General features: G+C 46.4%; 1 long non-coding RNA gene across 1 annotated transcript; it reads right to left on the bottom strand.

The window, feature by feature from the left end:
• Window positions 1-2,137: 2,137 nt before the first annotated feature.
• On the bottom strand, window positions 2,138-20,120 carry LOC115098862. The gene is made up of 3 exons (XR_003858626.1): window positions 19,862-20,120; window positions 11,617-11,774; window positions 2,138-2,417 (listed from the first exon to the last, which is right to left on the bottom strand). It is a non-coding gene; the product is annotated as an uncharacterized LOC115098862 (long non-coding RNA).
• Between the last annotated feature and the right edge of the window lie 74 nt (window positions 20,121-20,194).

Here is a 20,194-nt window from a genome sequence, read left to right as displayed (position 1 = left end):
GTTCTAGGGACGAGTCACCTTACATTTTAGTGCTCCTACACTAGGCAAATTACTGACAAAAGCCAGGAGGTTAGCCCCCATGCTTTTGAACTGTATATATACAGGCAGGGGGCTTTTCCTGGCCACATAAACACACCAAGCCAGCCTTGCACAAGTGATGCAAGGCTGCTCACCCCAATACTCAATCTGGCACAAACATGTATTTTTAAATTATTTTTCCCGGGGGGCTACATGGACATGCTTACCGGGATTCATCTTTCTCTCCAGGACTGACAATACAGCCAAGCAGCAAAGGCTATCCCAGCATCATTTGCTGCTGTCTCTGCTGTGCTCTGTGCTCCGATGTGCCTCTTTCACTACAGGGGTGGGGTGGCTGTGGTAGGAGATTGGTAAGTACCCTCTGCTGCTTGTCCTCCCCCCTCCTTGCCTTTATATTAATCTCTTAGTTTTGTTTTCCTTTGATCTCTTTTATTTTACTTTTGTGCCTGCCCCTGCGTTGCTGATATAACTTGGCCCCTTTAAGAATCCAGGCTATAAATCATCATGGCTGGGCTGCTACACTGAAACTAAACTAGCAGCTCCATTTGATTTCGAATGGCAGGCAGCAGCAGCCTTTCTTTCCGCTTCAAACAACTGATACACTGGGGATCAGACAAAATAAAAGAGCAACATGCTGCTCCTGCAGCACCCAGGTAGATACTTTTTTTTTAACCTGTTCACATAAAATTTCATCACACATTACATACTCTTGTTTAACAAAATATTCAATAGTCTTCTAATTTTACACGGTGCTTAGTAAACTCTGTTTTGTTTCTGGGTCATCTCAAGTTTTCAGATTTCTTCTTCCGGAATGAAAATCTCTCTTTCTCTTTTAATTTCTCTAAGGGAAGCTAAAGCTATGAAGTGACCTTTCCTTACTGCCTTCTCTGAAACCCAAAAATCTTAATAAAGTATAATTCCTATTCCATCTTGATTGTTAAAGGCCAAGGGGCGGATTTTAAATACCCTGCGTGCGTAAATCCAGCCGGATTTACGCGCGCAGGGCCCTTGCTCGCCGGCGCACCTATTTTGCATAGGCCGCCGGCACGCGCAGAGCCCCGGGATGCGCGTAAGTCCCGGGGTTTTTTAAAAGGGGCGGGAGGGGGCGTGTTGGGGGCATGGCAGAATGACGTGGCGTTTCGGGGGCGTGATGCGGCGTTTTGGGGGCGGCGACGCGTGTGTGGTTTCGGCTCGGGGGCGTGGTCGCGGCCTCCGGACCAGCCCCCGGGACCGGAACACAGAGCGGGGCAGCCGGCCGGCGCGCACAGATTTACGTCTGCTTTTTGCAGGCGTAAATCGTGGAATAAAGGTAAGGGGGGGTTTAGATAGGGCCGGGGGGTGGGTTAGGTAGGGGAAGGGAGGGGAAGGTGGGGGGAGGGCGAAGGAAAGTTCCCTCCGAGGCCGCTCCGAAATCGGAGCAGCCTCGGAGGGAACAGGCAGTGTGCGCTGGGCTCGGCGCGCGCAGGTTGCACAAATGTGCACCCCCTTGCACGCGCCGACTACGCGCGTATCTTATAAAATCCAAAAATCCAACATACTTTTGTTTGCGCCTGGTGCGCAAACAAAAGTACGCGATTGTGCAATTTTTTAAAATCTACCCTCAAGAATTCTTCTCACTTCTCTTTTAAATGCTGGCAAATTTTAGATTTGAGGGACAGCTGTGAGAACATACCAAGAGAATTCGTCATTTTGGAGAGAACAGTGAAAAGTATCCAATCAACTGAAGCTAGTTTAATTCAGGGGCATGAAGAACTGCTTGAGGCATTTAAACCTGTGTTTTCTGAGTTTTTCTAATTTGATAGGCAAATTGCCTCAGATGACTCTTAAGAAATATTTGACTCAGGTTTTGACACAATTCCTTCCCCCCCCCCCCCCCCACCTTTTAATAAATATATTTTTTACCATCTGGTGTATGCTTAGAGGCCCAGCAAGATCAAACTGGTCAATCATCTGTGGATATGTTACATTTAACATCTTTTTTGGAAAGTTCTACTTCAAAGATTCATGAAAGGGCTATACACAAACACAAAAAAACAAAAATTATTATGTATAAACACACACAAAAAAACTACAAAAATTCAAAAAAGTAAAAGGGGAGACAAAAAAAAAAGAGGAAGAAAAAAGCTTTTTTCAAAAGATCTAAAAGGGAAACAGTACTCAGATAATTTAAGCTGAATGATAAATCTTCAAACTGAATAATACACCTTCATAATACTTCTTCATCAATCCTCCAGATGGCCTTTAAATTCTTCATCCATAAGGGCTTTACCAGGGGTGTCGATCAAGTTGAGAAAAGTCAGCATTCAAACGAGATGTCCTCCATCAGCATCTTCACAATCAGGGAAAATCCAAAGTCCATTGCCACACCAAATAGCTCACTGGCATGAGACAAAACAAAACAGCCATCAGCTTGTGGCAGCAAGAAAAAAGGCATGGGTATCTCCCCAGTATCCTCCTCGGTAATCACCAGAGCAAAGAATTAATTTAAGGCCCGATTTTAAAAGGGCCGTGCGCCTAAAAACCGGGGGTTATGCATGTGGCCGGGCCTTGCGCATGCCATGCACATTTTAGAACAGGCCCGGCCACACACATGACCCCCGTGATGTGCAGAAGTGCCAGGCCCTGCAAAAGGGGAGGGCTGGGGGCGTGGTATGAGCGGGGAGAGGCGGGCCAGGACAGTGCGCGCCGGGAGTTTACTTCTGCTCCTGAGGAGCAGTAAGTATGAAAATTTAGTTTAGGGGTCGGGGAGGAGAAGAGATAAGGGAAGAAGGATAGGTAGGGCTAAAGGAAAGTTCCTTCCCAGTCCGCTCCTTAATTGGAGTGGACTGGGAGGGAACTGGGCAAAGGTCCAATTGTGTTGCCGCAAGTACTTTCGAAAATACCCCCCCTGTGCGTGCGAATCGCGGGCCAACTGCACATGCACGTGTGGATATTGTATTTTATAACATGCACGCGATGACGTGCATGTTATAAAATGATCGTGTCCATGTGTGCGCGGCTTTCAAAATCGACCCTTTAGTCTCTCCGCGATGGCCTTATCTTCCCTAAGTGCCCCTTTAACCCCTCGATCATCGACTCCCTCGCAGGCTTCCTGCTTCAGATGTTTTTTAAAAAGCTTTATTATGAGCTTTTGCCTCTATGGCCAATTTCTTTTTAAATTCTCTTTTAGGATGTCTTATCAATGCCTCACATTTAACTTGCCAATGCTTATGCTTTTTCCTATTTTCTTCAGATGGATCCTTCTTCCACTTTTTGAAGGAAGATCTTTTTGGGCTAAAATAGCCTCTTTCACTTCACATGTTTTACCATACTGGCAATTGTTTGGCCTTACTTCCACCTTTTTTAACCTTTGAGAATTGGGAGCCATAAATTTAACAAACTCTAAGAACAGAGAAACAGCCAGCAAAAAATGCAGTGGGGAAGATCCCTCTCCAACCTGTAATATTCCCTTTTAACAGGGACAGAATAAACGTCGGACCCAAAAACACCACAGAGCAGAGATACTGCACTTCAATAATATCCAAACACAAGAGTGCAGAGAGAAGTTAGTCCAAACCACAAGGGAATTCAAAAAACTCTAAGGAGCATGAAGTTTTTATTCTTTTTTCATGCGGCAACTCCACTGACTTGCAATCACACCACAGTTTAAACCGCGTCCCCCGACACGGTCCCGCGTTTCGCCAAGGGCTGCATCGGGGGGGGAAGCAACACAACTTTCAAAGGCACTGAATGCAGAACAGTTTCAAATTTGGCAGGGAGCGCCCCGATGCAGCCCTTGGCGAAACACGGGACCGTGTCGGGGGACGCGGTTTAAACTGTGGTGTGATTGCAAGTCAGTGGAGTTGCCGCATGAAAAAAGAATAAAAACTTCATGCTCCTTAGAGCTTTTTGAATTCCCTTGTGGTTTGGACTAACTTCTCTCTGCACTCTTGTGTTTGGACAGAATAAACGTCCCCATATAGGGACCCTCTGGAAACTTGACAGAGATAAGATTATTTCTCTGCGATCTGTCCTCCAGATCTATAATTTTATTTTGAGAGCCAGGGCTGGGTTTCCACATTAGTCACAGTAGATGCATTGTGTGCTCAAGGGTGCCAGTTTCCTACCCGCATGTTAAACGTGGGTAGGTAAGTTTATTTTATAAATGATAAAACGCATCGGCAATAATAGTAAATGGGAATCTGTGGTAAATTTGGGAGGCTCTGACCTCTGACATCATGTTGGTATGAGCCTCAACACCCTGAGGGCCACTTGGTGGGCTCCACTTTACTGCTGGTGCAGATAACCAATCTGAAAACCTGGCTCTTTAAACAAGCTTTTTATAAAGATAAAGAGAAGGAGAAATCCAGTTGATTGATAAGGACGCACCAAACTAGAACTTATTACTTGTAACCTACAAATGCATATTAATGTTAAATTCAAACCACCTAACATGTTCCCAACAGACAAGCTTAACTTACACACATAGTTTTTTGTATTAAATTGTTACCGTACTATGATGGCACATGTTTAATTTGTAATCTATACCACTCATAGTTTCATTATCGTGCCTTGCGGTAAACCATTGTGATGGTTATCTAACTTAACGATGGTATAGAAGAGTTTTTAAATAAATAAATAAAAGATCTAGGATCCCCCTGGTGTGCTTCACCTGCACAACTGGAACAAGTATGGATCAGGGCTGGGAGCCCCGGGTGTGCCCTCTCGCTGATGCAGGTGAGGATCACCGCTGGGAGCACCGCTGTAATCTGGAGACAGAATCTCTACCAAATAAGCTAGAGAATATGAGCCCTGTCTGAAAGTCGTCTGGTTTCTTGCCATGAGAAATTCATCCTGAAACTCAGCGTTTTAAATTTACTTTTTAAAGAAATGTATATTCAGAAAATGTATAGAGAATATGTTGGCAGAAAAGCTCATAAGGGCCCATCTAGTCTGCCCATCCTTCTCCGCTTTACTGTCCCCCCCCCCCCCCCCCCAAAGATCCTATGTGCTTGAATTCTGACACTGTTTTTCAAAGTCAGAAGCTCAGATTTATTCTTTTGCTTTGTCCTTGTTAAGCATTACTTTTCAGACTCCTGCAACACCCTGGATGTTTTCCAGACATAAATAATGTTGCACTGAGAGAAAGTCTTCTCTTTAGCTGAGTGCAGCCAGTGTGGTGGCTTCCTGTGCCTCTCAGGCAGGTCTCTGAGGTCACAAGACTTAAATCAGCAGTGAAACACGTGGCATATGGGGGGAGGGGGCAGAAAGCACAACAAGGCTGACAGATTAATTTCTTTTACGTTTTGTTCCTCTCACAGTTTACAATAATAGCTGACAGAAACAGCCTTTGTAGATATAATTAATTTGTAATAAAGCAGTAACCTATTCTTAGAGAATTCTGGTACAAGAAAATCATTGCAACCGCTTTACTCTGGTTCTGATTTATGTTCACTCCCAGAGAGATACGAACATGTACAGTCATTGATTGCTCCGCCTGTGCAGTCACTCCTGCCATTATGAATCTGAGTAAAGCAGGAAACCTTATCAGAACCTCATACAGGCATCTTGCTGTCACACTCCTAGGTACTGTCAGTGCCACCATTACTTCCTTCTTAGGAAGGTCAGACGCAGCCCAGGGCAGAAGCTGTTCTGGATACGGACCGTACACACTGGCGTTCTGCCTGGGGGATCTAACTCGGGGGCTAATCTCCCTGGGGTCTACTCTGGGAGATACCTGAGTGGCTCTTTACCTGCACGCACATAGGACTACCTCGAGGGCTTACCCGGTATACACAAACAATTACTGTGATTATACCCAAGAGCTTGAACCCAGGAGTTTATTCTCCGTGCAAATTCTCACATGCACACTGTGACTCAGTATCGTACGGTTCCAGGTCTTTATGAAAGTAGGTTTATTTAGGCAATAAGAGGACAGAACAGAGACTAAATGAAGTCAGATAATACAGAAGAGTTAATTGCAGATAATAACAACTACTAAAGAGAATACCTAAATAAGGGTACAGAAGTCCATGGTAGCATCTCGGCAGCCTGCCATTGTGTCGCAGCTTCCAATGTAAAGTGAATGCTGTGGAGGTGGGCAGGCTTATACCTGCCAAGAATCTCCCTGGCTTCACACTGACTGCACTGTCTAATTGGGGCAGGCAATGGGCGCTGTTGCTATTTGCCACCCATAGGCACAGGTCTAGTAGGCCTTTGGGGAAATCGAGGCCTGGACATGTGTAAGTCATGAAAATAGCACAAATGGGAAAAGAGAATATTTAGAAAAATACAGGCCAACTATAATCAATTATGCAAACATTTGTAATAATCACTGTGTCCAACTGTCTTGCGGGAGCATTCCTGAGTCTGGGACCAACTTGGCAGGAGCCTCCTCAGGCAACTCTGTTGGTCCTTTGTGCTGCCTGGTGCTGCCACCTGGGGAAAATGGTGTCAGTGGGTGGGATTGCACTCTCTTCATCCCAGGAACTATGGGATTTATAAACAGTGCTGGCAGTATTTACAAGTATGAACAAGTTTCATTAGATTATATGAATATATATATATTTCTAAAAGATACCAAACAGCGCATTTAGCTACTTAGAGTATTAGTCCCCTAAAAGGCATCACCATACAGAAAGAAAGAACCTCTTGCATTCCCCTTGATTCAATACAGTTACCCTCCCCTTTATTTCCTTCCCACTGTACCCCAAGCCTCACCCATGTGAAGAAATGCAACCAGGCCTGTGGATAGTGCCACCGCCTCTGCTCCAGCTCTGCTATACTGCTAGGCCCACACCCTCCTGGAGAACCCGACTCTACCTCCCAATCAGCTTCTGGGGTCCACCCTTTTGGGGGCCCAGTTTCACCTCCTGATCAGCTGCTGGGGTTCATATTCTCCTGAAGGATCCAACTCCATCTCTACATAGCTACCATCCTAAGGACAGAAGGGGTTTCTATTGTTATAGCTCAGCTTGTTTCTTAATTTGCCCATTGTTCAGTGATTTCAGCTCCTGGAAGGCAATGTAATAAGGTGCGCTGAACCTGCTGTGGGTTTTAACTCCTAGTTTAGTGAGGGTTTTTCGGCACTAACCTTACCCCCGTGTGTAATGGGTCCACTACAAGAGTAGTTTGTCTAATAAAAATTGCAGGCTAATAAGCCTTATTAGCTATTTCCTTGTAATGCGCGAGTGGAGAGGCTGCCTAGCTCGCTTCCTTTTACTGCAGGAAACTTAACTCCTGGTCAGAGGCAGGAGTTAAAGTCCATGGTAAAGAGGAGGACACCCAATCCCCACTCAGGTGGGCTGGGTGAGTCCTCCCTCCCGTCAGAAGCATGCAGAACCATGTAACCTTAAAGAAAAAGGTCAGGGGTGGGGGTTGGCTCCAGTCCAGTAGTTCCTCCTCCTCCCGGCCCCCTCCCTCTCACCTTAAAAAAAAAAAAAAATCTGGCCCAGCAGAACTCCAAACTTCTGGAAATCCCTTCTACTCATTAACAGAGAGGGAGCCCTCCCAATCCAACCCCCCCACCAGGGAATCCCAGGCAGAGAGGACCTCACCTCCTCTGGCAGGGCTGTTCCCTGTCACTGGCTGCGCATTGGTCCTTCCACTGTCACATGTCAGTGAAAGGACCAATCCTCCTTCAGAATTCTGAAAGGCAGCCTTCTCAAAGGGGGATTGGTCTTTTCACTGGTAGCTGACAGGAGAGGACCAATCGGCAGACAGTGAAGGAGTAAATAAATTAACATTAAGTAACTGGGGGCTGAGAGGGGAAGAAGAATCGACTGGACTGGACCTGGAATCAGACTCCATCCTACCCTGCCTGGTACTGTCCGAGCCAAATGTTTTTAAGGTGAGAAAGAGGGGATTTGTCATGCTTGGGAGGGGAGGCAGGATTTGCCCGACCTGGACACCTTGGGACAAGCAGGAGAGAGGGGGTGCCACTCAGGAGGTCAGGGAACTTGGTTTTTTTTCTTTTTTTAGCATGGATTGATATGCAAATATTCCATGAGTCAAAAAAAAAAAATCACATTTTTATCAGTTTAGTACACTTTATTTACTCCTGATCTATTTGCATGTCATTGGCTTACTGCATCCCATGGGGACCTCTTTTTTTTTTTAACATGCCCATTAAATAAAACCCACCCTAAAATCTAAGGAGTCAATTTTAAAACCCACGTAAGAGTCCATGTGTGCTGACTCCACCCAGGGCTCCACCACCCAGGGCTCCTCCCTGTGGGTGGAGTCAGCTCTCTCCACAACCCAAGGGCCCACAAACCAAGGTCAAGTATAGCAGGCCACATGTGTATCCCCCGATTTTTGTGCACGCAGGCTTTTTAAAATTAGAGCTTTAGTCTAATTTTAGCCCAGGTTTTATCACATCAACCCCTTAATGCTTCTTTTCTTTTTTTTTTTTGTCAAAATACTTTTTATTAACAGGGAAAGCGGTATACAGAAATTTTCAACAGTCAAACTGGACCACAGAGAACATTGTCAAACCATTACAACAATATGAGCATATCAAAAACTGGTCCCACAATACCACCAATCCCTGATTTTCTGTTTTCCGCCAACCCTTCCCCCCCTCACACCATAGACACCACATTCAACCATCAATCACACCCTAACCTCCCCTCTCCCCCTCCCCCCCCCCCTCTTTGGAGGACCAGTGCACCATTAAGTCGCAATACATCCTGAAGAGCCTTAGGGAAGGCATTGAAACAAGTAGCCCAGCAGGCGCAGTAGATTTTGTCCGGCTGCCTCTTGCCAGCCAAAAAAATCCAATCTTTCCAGTAGCGCTAATGAAGCCATTCTGCCAAACCAGGCATCGACTGAAGGTACTGCCAGCGGCTCCGTCCAACCAGCCAGGACAGTTCGACAGGCCATCATGATAGCCACACGCTCACATTTAGCCTTCGATCGGCTATCGGGTAGACGCCTAGGTGATGCGCTAGTTAATACCACATGCCCTTCTGCGTTGAGGGAAACTCCAATACAGGCACCAACCATCGCCAGAACCGCCTGCCAAAAGGACTGGAGTAACGGACATTTGACTAGCCGGTGAAGCAGTGTGTCATCCACTGTACCGCACTTAATGCATGAAGGTGATGTTGCCAGCCGCATTTTAAACCTGCAAACATCGTCGTAATGAAGGCAATGCAGGATTTTAAATTGTACTTCCCGGAGGCCAAGATCAGGCAGTAATTTATATAGATCCTTAAACCAAACTGTTATCTGCTGCTCAGTAACAGGGGAGGCCAAAACTGTAGACCACCGGGTAGCCAAGCGGGCTGCAGGGTCAGCAGTGCGAAACGTCTGTCCCAGCTTTTTCCAGCCCATATTAGTGTTTGCCAGGCAGGCGGTGTCAAAGATGGCATTTGCGAACTTTACCTCAGCCTCCAGCGTGGTAGGTGTCCAAGTGAAAGAGCGCAGGTAGTGACGGGCTTGGAGGAAGGCATAGAATTGTTTCATGGGCAATTGAAAGGTTCGCGCCAGCGTAGCAAAGTCCAGCAATAGTCGAGACTCAGGATCGTACAAATGAAAGGCAAATGGTACCCCTTTATCTGCCCAAGATTGAAATACTGGACTGCTATCTCGGCCCGGCAGAAATTCTACGTTATTCAAAAGGGAAAATAACAGGGATCGAATTCCGGAAAAATTACTTAGCCTGCGCACCCACCGCCAAGCACTCTGGGGTAGCTCGCAGTGCGGCGCTGTTCCGCTCGCAATTGAATAAGATTCAGGGGGGAGCCAGGGGCCGACATGCGGTCCAGCATCCCTGCATCGCAATAATGATAGGACCCCTGTAAGCCACTCTCCTACAAACCGGAGTTGGCAGGCTGCATTATAAAGCCGGAAGTCTGGCATATTAAGCCCTCCGTGCTCCCGAGAGTGCTCCATTACCGTATAAGCAAGTCGCGCGCGTTTTCCCCACCATAAAAAGTGTTGTATGCTGGAGCGCAGGCACCGGATGTCCCTCACCGCCAACCAACAGGGGACCATATGCATAAGATAGAGAAGTTTGGGCACCAGCACCATCTTAACCAATGCGCATCTGCCAAAGAGTGAAAGCGGCAGTGGCTTCCACAGAGTTAATTGCGTCTGTAGCTTGGCAATACAGGGGGAGATATTAATGCTTCTAATCAAAGTCCATAGTAATGCAAAGTCCATAGCCATCTTTTTGCTTTTATACAGCTTGGAAGTACCCTCTCCTCAGCCACAAGACCAAAACCTAGGCAGGCTTGGAAGAAGCCACCCCATACACACTTCCCTATTCTAACTTGCCTTTTTACATTTCGCTGTAAAATCCTGATGCCCAAGGATCTTGCTCACCCTTGTTGTTCAGGGTGAAGATCTGCCTGTTTGATAAGCCTATGTTTCAATATATTTTCAACACAAATTCCTTGTTCAGTCAAAGTTTAATGATTTATTTATTTATATTCCACTTTTCAGGCACTTCCAAAGCGGATTACATTCAGGTACTGTAGTATTTCCCTATCCCCACCTAGTTTACAATCTAAAGGCCGATACAGAACAGTGTGCTCCCATGTAACCGGCAGCGCGTTTCCGACCCGTGTCTATTACCCCTTATACTGTAAGGGGTAATAGCGCATCGAAAACGCGCAGCCAACCCCCGAAAACTAATAGCGCTCATCACATGGAAATGCATGTTGATGAGCCTATTAGTTAGTCGCCCAGGATACTGAAAGTAAAATGTGTGGCCAGGTTGCATTTTACTCTCAGAAATTAACGCCTGCCCAAGGGCAGGTGTTAAATTCTAAGCAACCTGGAAAAGTGTACAGAAAAGCAGAAAATACTAGCGATATTATGTTGGAGGAACCAAAAATTAAAAAATTAAAATTAAAATAAAAAAAAATCTGCCTGCTGGTCAGCGGGTTAGAAAAATGGACATTCAACTTTATTGGCGTCCGTTTTCCTAACCCGTGGCCAGCGGCGGATTCCCGATGAAGACCGGCCCGGAGATTCGCCGCCCAGGCCAGCCCAGGAGATACCACGTGGTCTGCCGAGCACGGCTCTGTCACGGCCGTGCTCAGCAGACCACGTGATTAGCGTGACCGGCCCACCGGGGGATGTCCAATCCCCCGATAGGCCAATCCGCCCCTGCCCATGGCTGTCAGTGGGTTTGGAAACTGACGCCGGTAAAATAGAGCGTCGGTTGTCCGGACCCACTGTCAGCCACCTCTATCGCTAATATGGAGGTGCTAGGGACGCGCTATTGTCCCTAGCACCTATTAGTGCACCACCTCATTTAAACAGAGAATCGTGCGCCCAGGAAAGGTGCCTGGGTGCGCAACGGGAGCGCGGGCGTTCAACACAGAGCACCGGCTCTCCCGCATTTTTTACCGTATCAGCCTGTAATTTTGTACCTGAGGCAACGGAGGGTAAAGTGACTTGCCCAAAGTCACAAGGAGCAGTGGTGGGATTTGAACCCTGGTTTGTAGCCCGCTGCTCTAATCACTAGGCTGCTCCTACACTTAGGACTTTGCCATTATTTGTGAAGCGATATTGCACTGTAATTCAGCAGTAAGAGTCAGGGGGTTGTCGTGTGCAAATCTCCTAACCTCAAACTCTGACTTGTACCTCTGCAATAGGGGCTGATCACCTTCACAGGCGGGGGGCCCCCATGATCTTTTCAGCATTGCTGTTGCAGCTCATGTTACATTGCCTCTTCCTGTTGCAGTTCATTTCAGTGGTAGCATGCGCTCTCTCTTCTTTCCCAGAAGGGGTGGGTTTCATATCTAATTAAAAAAAGTGAAACACGATAACTAATATAATATATAAGACAAAAAGAAAGCGATCTAGAAATATGACGAAAAGATGAAAAGAATGATGCCCATACACTGAAGACGCTAGCTGGGGTGGTATCTTTAAATGCTTAGAATTACTTTTGTTGGTCTTCAGACGTTTCAAGTGTCCATCTCTTTAAACTTGTCCCTCTCTCTCTCTCTTTCTCTCTCTGCCTTTCTTCCCTCTAGCAGCTTTCTTTCCAAGCTGCCAGCTGGAGTTGATGCTTACCTATGCAATACTGTGTGGTCCTATGGAGACCGCACCCAAATACCAGAGGGCTGACTTTTTTTTATTTATATTTTTTTTAACAAATGTCTTCTGCAAGCAGCAGATTATAACTAAATATCCTGTTGGGAACAGGGGGCAGGCTGGGAGGTGCTGAAAAATATAAACTTTTTTTTTTTTTTTAACACTTGCCCAGCGTAGCAGCTGTGGATTCCTTATTTGGCCATTTTGATATCTTTACAATAGCAATGCTGAAGAGAGGGGCTCTCTTACAAGCTGTTGCTCATTCGCAGAACAGGCAGCGGCAGCAAACAGTCCCTTAAACAGGAAATTTACATCTGTTTGTACAGTCAGGAACCATAAGTACATTGGAACTGCCGTTCACTGGGAAGTCAGATTTATTTTAGCCATTGCTTTTCAGGTTATTTTTTTAACAAATGTTCCAATTGCATCACTGCTGTTATTATTATTTTTTTTAATGATATGTATATTCAAGAACTTGAAAATAATTTAAGATTAAATACTCACATTTTTCTGGTAGGTTTGGATAAGTTCCTAGTGAAAAAAATCCATAAACTGCTATTACGGAAATTAATAAACTTGTGATTTATCTAATGTTTGGGTACTTGCCAGGAATTTGTGACTTGGATCGGCCACTGTTGGAAACAGGCTGCTGGGCCTGATGGACCCTCTGTCCCAGTATGGCATATCTTATGTTCTTATGGGTAATAGATAATGTTTACCTCAACCAACTTCATCTACAAACTTGATGGTGGGGATAGAAAAGGAACAGAGAAGGGCAACAAAAATGATAAAGGCGATAGAAAAGTTCCCTTATGGAGAAAGGCTAAACAGATTAGGGCTCTCTAGTTTGGAAAAGAAATAACCGAGAAAGAATATGATCACAATTTATAAAATCATGAGTGAGGTGTAAACTGGTAAAAGGGGAATGTAGAGTTGTTGCATAAGCGGCATATAAATACAGAACCCTAAACCTTAAAACAAATCAAGGGAAGTATTTTTTCACTCAGCGCACAATCCAACTATGGAATCTGTTACTGGAGGATGTGGTCATAGAGGGGTTCAAAAGAGGATTGGACGAGCTCCTGAAAGAAAAGTCCATAAATGGTTATTAGCCAGCTGTTCCTGGGAGTGAGATACATGAAATGGATCAACTATTGAGAATCTGCCAAGTACTTCTGACCCGGACTGGCCACTGTTGGAGACAAAATGCTTGGCTTAAGAAGAAGAACATGCCATACTGGGTCAGACCAAGGGTCCATCAAGCCCAACATCCTGTTTCCAACAGTGGCCAACCCAGACCATAAGAACCTGGCAAGTACCCAAAAACTAAGGGGTAGATCTTAAAAAAAGTACGCGCGCGTGTACTTTTGTTCGAGCAACCGGTGCAAACAAAAGTACGCCGGATTTTATAAGATACACGCGTAGCCAAACCACGAGGCTCTGGGAGGGGGCTTAAGATGGAGGAACCGTTAAATTTTCGTGGCTTGCAAGGCTCTCTCTGCAAGCTGCAGCACTCACCCCTGGTGCAATCCGGGCCTTCCCCCTGAGAGCCACTGATGCTGGTCTCCACCTTGTCACAGCACAAACACCACCATCCGGCTCCTGACACTGCTCTTCCTAGGCGAGCGCGTGTGCCCAATGTCCAAACTTAAAGGTTTCGAGGGAGGAACCAGATTGCGTGCCCTCCGATGATGTCACCTACTTCAGTCCTTATAAGGGCCTTTTAGCTGCCCAGACAATGCCTCAGCAATGGGTTGACTACCTAGCCCTGATAGTGTGAGTTGCTGCGTTCCTGCACTCCTGGTTTCCTGCCCAGTCCTCGTCAGCCCACTCTGCCTCATTCTCATGTGCCCAGCCTGTCTCATCCTTTCCTGCCCAGCCTACCACCTTGGATTGACCTTGGTACTGACTTTAGTCTGGATTCTTGCCGCCTGCCACTGACCTTAGCCTGGACCATTATTCTGCCTGCCACTGACCTTAGCCTGGACCATTATTCCTCCTATTTGCCGCTTGCAATCAACCACAGCGTGCACCCAGATCTTCACTTCAGCCTACGTCCCAGAGACTGCCGCCTAAGTCTTACTGGCTCCCGGATCGCAAAGGCTTAACCTGAGGGGAAAGGGGCTGGTATAGGTGAAGCTCCAGAGCAGTCTAAGCACTGGTCGGTTCCGCCAGCTGGCGGTGAGGACATATGGGGCCTCCCCATTGGTTCACCCCCACACAAGGGTTCACGAAGCTAACATTCTCCACTCAAACAGGCTGAAACCAGTAGGTTATAATAATATACCAATAGTTTCATATAATTCCTTTTTTTGATATTTTAATTGTATCTAAAATTGTTTTAACCATCTTGCTACTCTTCTCCCATTTATGGTATATGTCAGCAACAAACTGCCCAGTTTATGTTACTTACCTTGATATCCTCAGCAAATTAGCTTGTTGATTTATGAAGTCCTGAGTGATGTATTCACTGAAGAAAATCCCCAACACTATCAGCATTTCGACACAAACGTCTGCTTCAGGGGCTAGAAAGATATATCTGATGGCGCCGTCTATTATGGACATCTTCCCGGATGCCATTGGCATGGAGCCATGCCTTCTGACACGCTACCATGGAGATTGCTGAAGTTCTCACTGCCGTGTCAAAACCATCATAAATGGCTCACAAGAGGTGACTGAGATTCTCTTCCATGTTCAAGAAGAGATGCGGTATGCTTGACCATCTTCAGACTGAAGAAAAGGTTTTAATTGCTGCAAGCAATCGTAGCGATATTGCACCATGTAAAATTCATGCTGAGGGATCCTAGTTGACAGCCTGGAACTTTGGAAAACCCTTTTTCCCAAAAGTGTCCAGCAGCATGTGGTCCTTCCTGGGGGGTGAGTTGGAATGAAGTCTGGACTTTTTGGCTCAGCACATGGCTGACTCTACCACAACTGAATTATGTGGAAGCTACACCACTCTGTAACCAAGCAATTTTTGAAGGCAAAACTTTAGATTCAGGTTTCGCCCCGTGCTCTGGGAGACCCAAAGAAGGGGTCGCCCAGACCTTCATCAGAGATATCTGCAATACCAGATGAGAAGGGCAAGCAGTATGTTCACTTGGGAGCTCCAGAATTCATAGTAAACTCATAACCTCAGAGCAGAGATCTAGTTCCTTCTGAATTTTGATTTTTAAAGAGACCCCACTTTTTTTTTTTTTACAAAACGTGAATATGTATGGTCTGGTGTCTCCTCCGGTGGGTTGGAAAGAATGCCTGAAGAACTACCCTGGGACTCCCCTGGGGAAGGTAGCATAGGACTCTGATCTCGGGGATAATGAAGAAAGATCCCAAAAAAGGCGAAGATGGAGGAGGGAGTTCCTCCCTGTGATGCTCGAGAGGGTCAGGTCTCATTGACTGGGGCATCATTGACTCTGATGGTATAGATTCCAGTGGATGAATGGGGTACACTGGGGGAAAAAATGGAGGTGTGGCTTGCGGAAATAGAGAGGAAAACAAATTGTGTACAATGTCGGTGATTTGGTTCACCACTTGTTGAGAACTCCTTTTAGGAGAATGATGAATAGGATCTCCTTGTTCCATGCCTTGCTTATCCCTTATAGAGACTGGTGTAAGAGGAAACATAGAGCAGAAGGGTTGAGGAGTAGGCAGCCTGAGTCCTTGCTGCTATAGACTAGGCGGTAGCCTAGTCTATAGCAGCAAGGACTCAGGCTGATGATAGACTGCCCTTGGAACTTTTGAAGGTGGAATAGTCGCTGCTAATATATCCAGTGGACTGGGAGGTCCCAAGGGTGGAATAGATTCTTGCGGCTCTTCTTAAAATGTCTCCGGAGTTGGGGGAGTAAAAAAACACTCCTTTGATGAGCCTGGTTGGAGGAGAATGGACTGGGGGACTGATCTTCTTCTGTAGGTGGAGAAGAATCCGTTCCTTGTTTCCTCCTCTCAAGAGGAGGACTATCAGAAGGCCCTTGCATTGTGGTGGCTTTGGAACTTTGGGCTTTTGGTGTGCCATCTTCTGCGCCATGTGCGGTGTCTAGTGCGCCCCGTGCGCCTTCTGTAGTGCATGTGCATCATGTGCACCGTCTTAAGCACTGTGTGCACTGTCTTTTGTGTCATGTGACTAATCTTAGGCGCTGTGAGCAAGATATGTGGCGAGTTGGCACCAAATGTATGGTACAGAGTGTGCCTTCGATGCCTTCTGCATTGGCTTCGGCACTGTGGTCGACTGTGGTCGACTGTATGAGTTTGTGTGCAGAGAACCATTGAATGTGAGTGCCAGAGTATGTGTCTGTATGAGCGCAAGAGAACCACTGAGTGTGAGAGTGCCTGTGTGTATGTATTTAAGAGGGAGAGAGAAGCACTGAGTGTAAGAGAGTGCCTCTGAGTGGGTGTGAAAGAGGGAGAGAGAGCCACTCAGTTTAAAAGAGTGCCTTTGTGCCTATGTGTGTGAAGAAAGTCTATGAGAGTGCCTGTGTGTGTTTGTGAAAAAGCATGAACATGTGTGTTAGAGTATGTGTATGGGGAAGAGAAAGTTTGTGCACCCTCTCTTCCCCCACCCCCAACTAATCCTGGACAATCTCAGGGTTACTGGAAATCAAAAGTTCTCATATATGGAGAGCAGAGGATATTTTAAAATCTCTATTAGTTTTAATTGTTGGATGTTATTCTGTTTTGTAAAGTGTAAACCCCTGGGCCGAGGTCAGAGATGTCTCTGCCCACAGGGAGGAGCCCTGTGAGCCTCACTGTCAGTAGGCGCGGCCTCAACAATGTCAGACACAGCTGTAAATAGAGTCTTTATTGGGGAAAGAGAAAGGCACAATCTGCGGAGCGGGGAATGCAGTAAAGTGCAGTGTTGAGCAGAGGGGTATACCCACAGGCAATACCTCAGATGTGAAGATCCGGTAGTGGCCCGCAGAGCGGGATACGCCGGAGATGTGTCCCAGTGATGTTAATGAGAAGGTTGTCCGAGGTGCAGGAACCCCGACGAGGTTCCTGTAGCAGTGGAGTGGTAATAACCTGCTGACTGGGTATACCGGAGTGGTTCCTTCTGGGATGAAGCGGTAGTGGCCCGAGGCACAGGGTACACCGTAGAGGATCCCACAACGAGGTTAGGAAGTTGAAGTCCGTAGAATAGGTACTTACAGCAGGTAGTTCCAGGAGAGGTCCTGGGGAGCGGGACAGAAAGCAGTCCAAGGCAGAAGGTCCACCGAGGAGCGGATGACCAGAGACGAGGAGCAGGTACCCAGAGTGTCTCACGCCAAATGTAGAATCCGGAACCGGAAGTCCAAGAAGCGGAATTCAGCAAGAGGGAAATCCTTGCTAACTCATCTAAGTGAAGGGCCAGCCAGCTTAAGTACGATGGATGGGTGACATCATACAGAGGGGACGCCCCCGAGGTTTCCACCATGACGTGCACAAAGGTGGCCCAAGCGTGTGCGTGCCTATGTAATTCCTGGAGCAAGATGGCAGTCAGCAGTGCCGTCCCAGGAACATCAGGCTGGTCAGTGGTGGTTGGCGGAGGCCGCCATTCTCCCAACGGATGATAATGCAGCAAAACATTAGGTGAGCATTAGTGGTCGCAGCCGTCTGCGACCGACAGCCATAACAGTTATTTGATATGTCTGCTGCTTTTAAATAATTTATTGATGGGATTGTGCTGTGTATAGTTTCAGTGTAGGGGTCTATAGCAGTCCATCTTATACTGTTTTCAACAGGAGGTGTATTGGTCTTCTAAGGCCTGATGTAATATTTGCAATGCTGCTCTTTCCTGGGTAGGGTGGTTGATGTTAGAGTCCTGGGAGTTAGTGTTGTTTTGATATGGCAGATTTGTCTCTTGGGGTAAACTGAATTCTTGGCAAGCTGTGATATTTTTTGTTGGACCATTTTAAGTATTGTCTCAAAATACTATACAACATGAGCTATTGAGACAATATCGGATCCATCTTTAGATATCAATGTCTCTGATCTGACATCTGAAGAAGAGGCCTAGGTAAGTTTTAAAAGATTTTGTACAATATTTTTAGATGCAGGTATTTTTAGGCAGTCTGGCTTGTTCTGTTTATCTGATAGGTGGTGTACTGGACCTGCTGTAATATTTGTAGTGTTCGAAAAAAATGGTGTGAAAAGTATTATCATACTATAGAGTTACTAAAAGAAACTGTTATCAAAGTGTTTAATGTGCCCAAATATTGTTCCCCTGCCTCTTGCCTCGCAATGGACTACAAGCAGTATCAGAATATGGCACTTTTGTATGACACGTTTTTGTACATAAAATTGAGAACTGGTAGATGACTATTAATCAGTGTGCCATTGGGCAGCAAAAGGCAGCAGGCTGGCTGAAGATTTGCTGCTTTTCAGTTGTGCTGAATCTCACTCAGCAGAGAACAGCCCTCTCCTTCCTGGTCCAGTGCCTCCCTTCCAAGTTGCATGCAAACAGGAGAGCCTGCAGCAGACAGATCAAAGGGGGATCATTTTGGGGAGACTAGGAGTGGCTGAACATAAATCATTCATGGGTGGGGAAAATGCTGGGGGATAAGGATATGGTGTGTGTGTGTCAGATTGGGTGGAATGTTAGAGAGGGGGGGATGCAAGGAGGAACAGGACTGCAGCATGGTAGGGACACCTCCCTCCTCTCTGCCCCACCAACTGCAATTCAAATCCTCCCTCCCTTGATCTTGTATTCTATCTCCTAGATCCTGGAACTTCCCTTCCTACCTCTCCCTTCTTTCCAGATTCTGAAACTACTCCACAACCCTCTTACTTCCTCCTCCCCTTCCTCAATCCAAGTTCCTCCCTCTCTCTCTCTCCTCTTATCCATCCTGAATCCTCTTTCCTTTTCACACTCCTTCCTCTTTCTCCTCATCACATTTTCCATCCCTCTCTCCTCCCTGTGCTAATACTTGGGATCACTTTTCTTCACCCAATAAAATTAATATAAAATTATACTAATAGTGTAAAACTATTTTATTTTTATAATGTAATATAAAAGATGGAAATGTTTGCCAATTTGCTTCTGAATTTTTAATTTTTGCCACAACAAAATCTACCCCTGTGCAAACACCGGAAACTACGGGACTGTGTGTAGACTACTGTGTGTAGACTTTCTGCTCCTTGTTCAACCCTGTGGGGTGGGAAGGGGGGGAATAGAGGGCGACAGCCAAAATCCAAAATCCGTCACTGTCCTTATCCATGAAAAGTGACAGGATGGAAGTACACGTTTTTAACTTTGCACACAGTGCAGAAATGTCTAGATATGGTGTTAGTGATACAACTTTGTGGTACCCTGCCCTGAGCAGGTTTTTAAACTGGAAAGAGGAGTTTTAAGTATTAAGAAATAAAATAAATAGTGGAAGGCAGCTACCTTGGCTTGAAGCAGGAAAGGTTGTGTTACCTATGATAGTGGAGCCATAAACTAGGTAAAGCCAAGCTATAGTTGCCAATTCACTCAAAGTCAAGCAAACAGGCTGATCCAATCCTGGTTTTACATCACTGAGGGGCAGTTAGATGTTCCCCACAGATTGTTTTAAGGAAATCAGAAAGACAGCCTACCATGCGGGGATTTTCATGCTTTCAAATAGATTATTAAAAAAAAAAAAAAAAAAAAAAATCTGAACCACAAATCCATGCATGCACTGGGGGAGTGGGAGGAGCTATTAACCACAGTCTGACAGCAGAACTCCGGAGGGGAAAAAATAGAAGAGTCACCAGGAGTGTGACAGCTCTAGCTTGGAGTGAAGGGCGGAGTACTCGGAATGTGACAGCTGAGCCCCGCCACCGGCGGATGAGTTACCTGCAGTGTGACAGTTCATCTTCGGGGGTTGTTACCCGCAGTGTGGCAGTAGAGCAATAGTGCTGGGCGAAGTAACCCGGAAGGTGACACCAGAGCCCCAGGGATTGCCTGGAGTATCACAACCTATCCCCAGAACGGGGGGGAGGTGTGGATAGCTGAGCCCAGAAATGGAGGGGAGAAGTTACCAGGAATGTGACAGACCTTCCCCGGCGAGGGGGGAGGAGCTACGCGGAACTTCCCCCCCCCCCCCGAAGGGTTTCAGGCCCCCGCTGGAGAAGTGGGAGGAGCTATCCGCAGCGTGATAGCCCATCCCCGGCGCGGAGGGAGAGGTTA

This window comes from Rhinatrema bivittatum, chromosome 9, assembly GCF_901001135.1.
Source record: "Rhinatrema bivittatum chromosome 9, aRhiBiv1.1, whole genome shotgun sequence".
NCBI lineage: Eukaryota > Metazoa > Chordata > Amphibia > Gymnophiona > Rhinatrematidae > Rhinatrema > Rhinatrema bivittatum.
The sequence above is the reverse complement of the archived record's forward strand: the minus strand, read 5'-3'. Positions and strand labels throughout refer to the sequence as shown.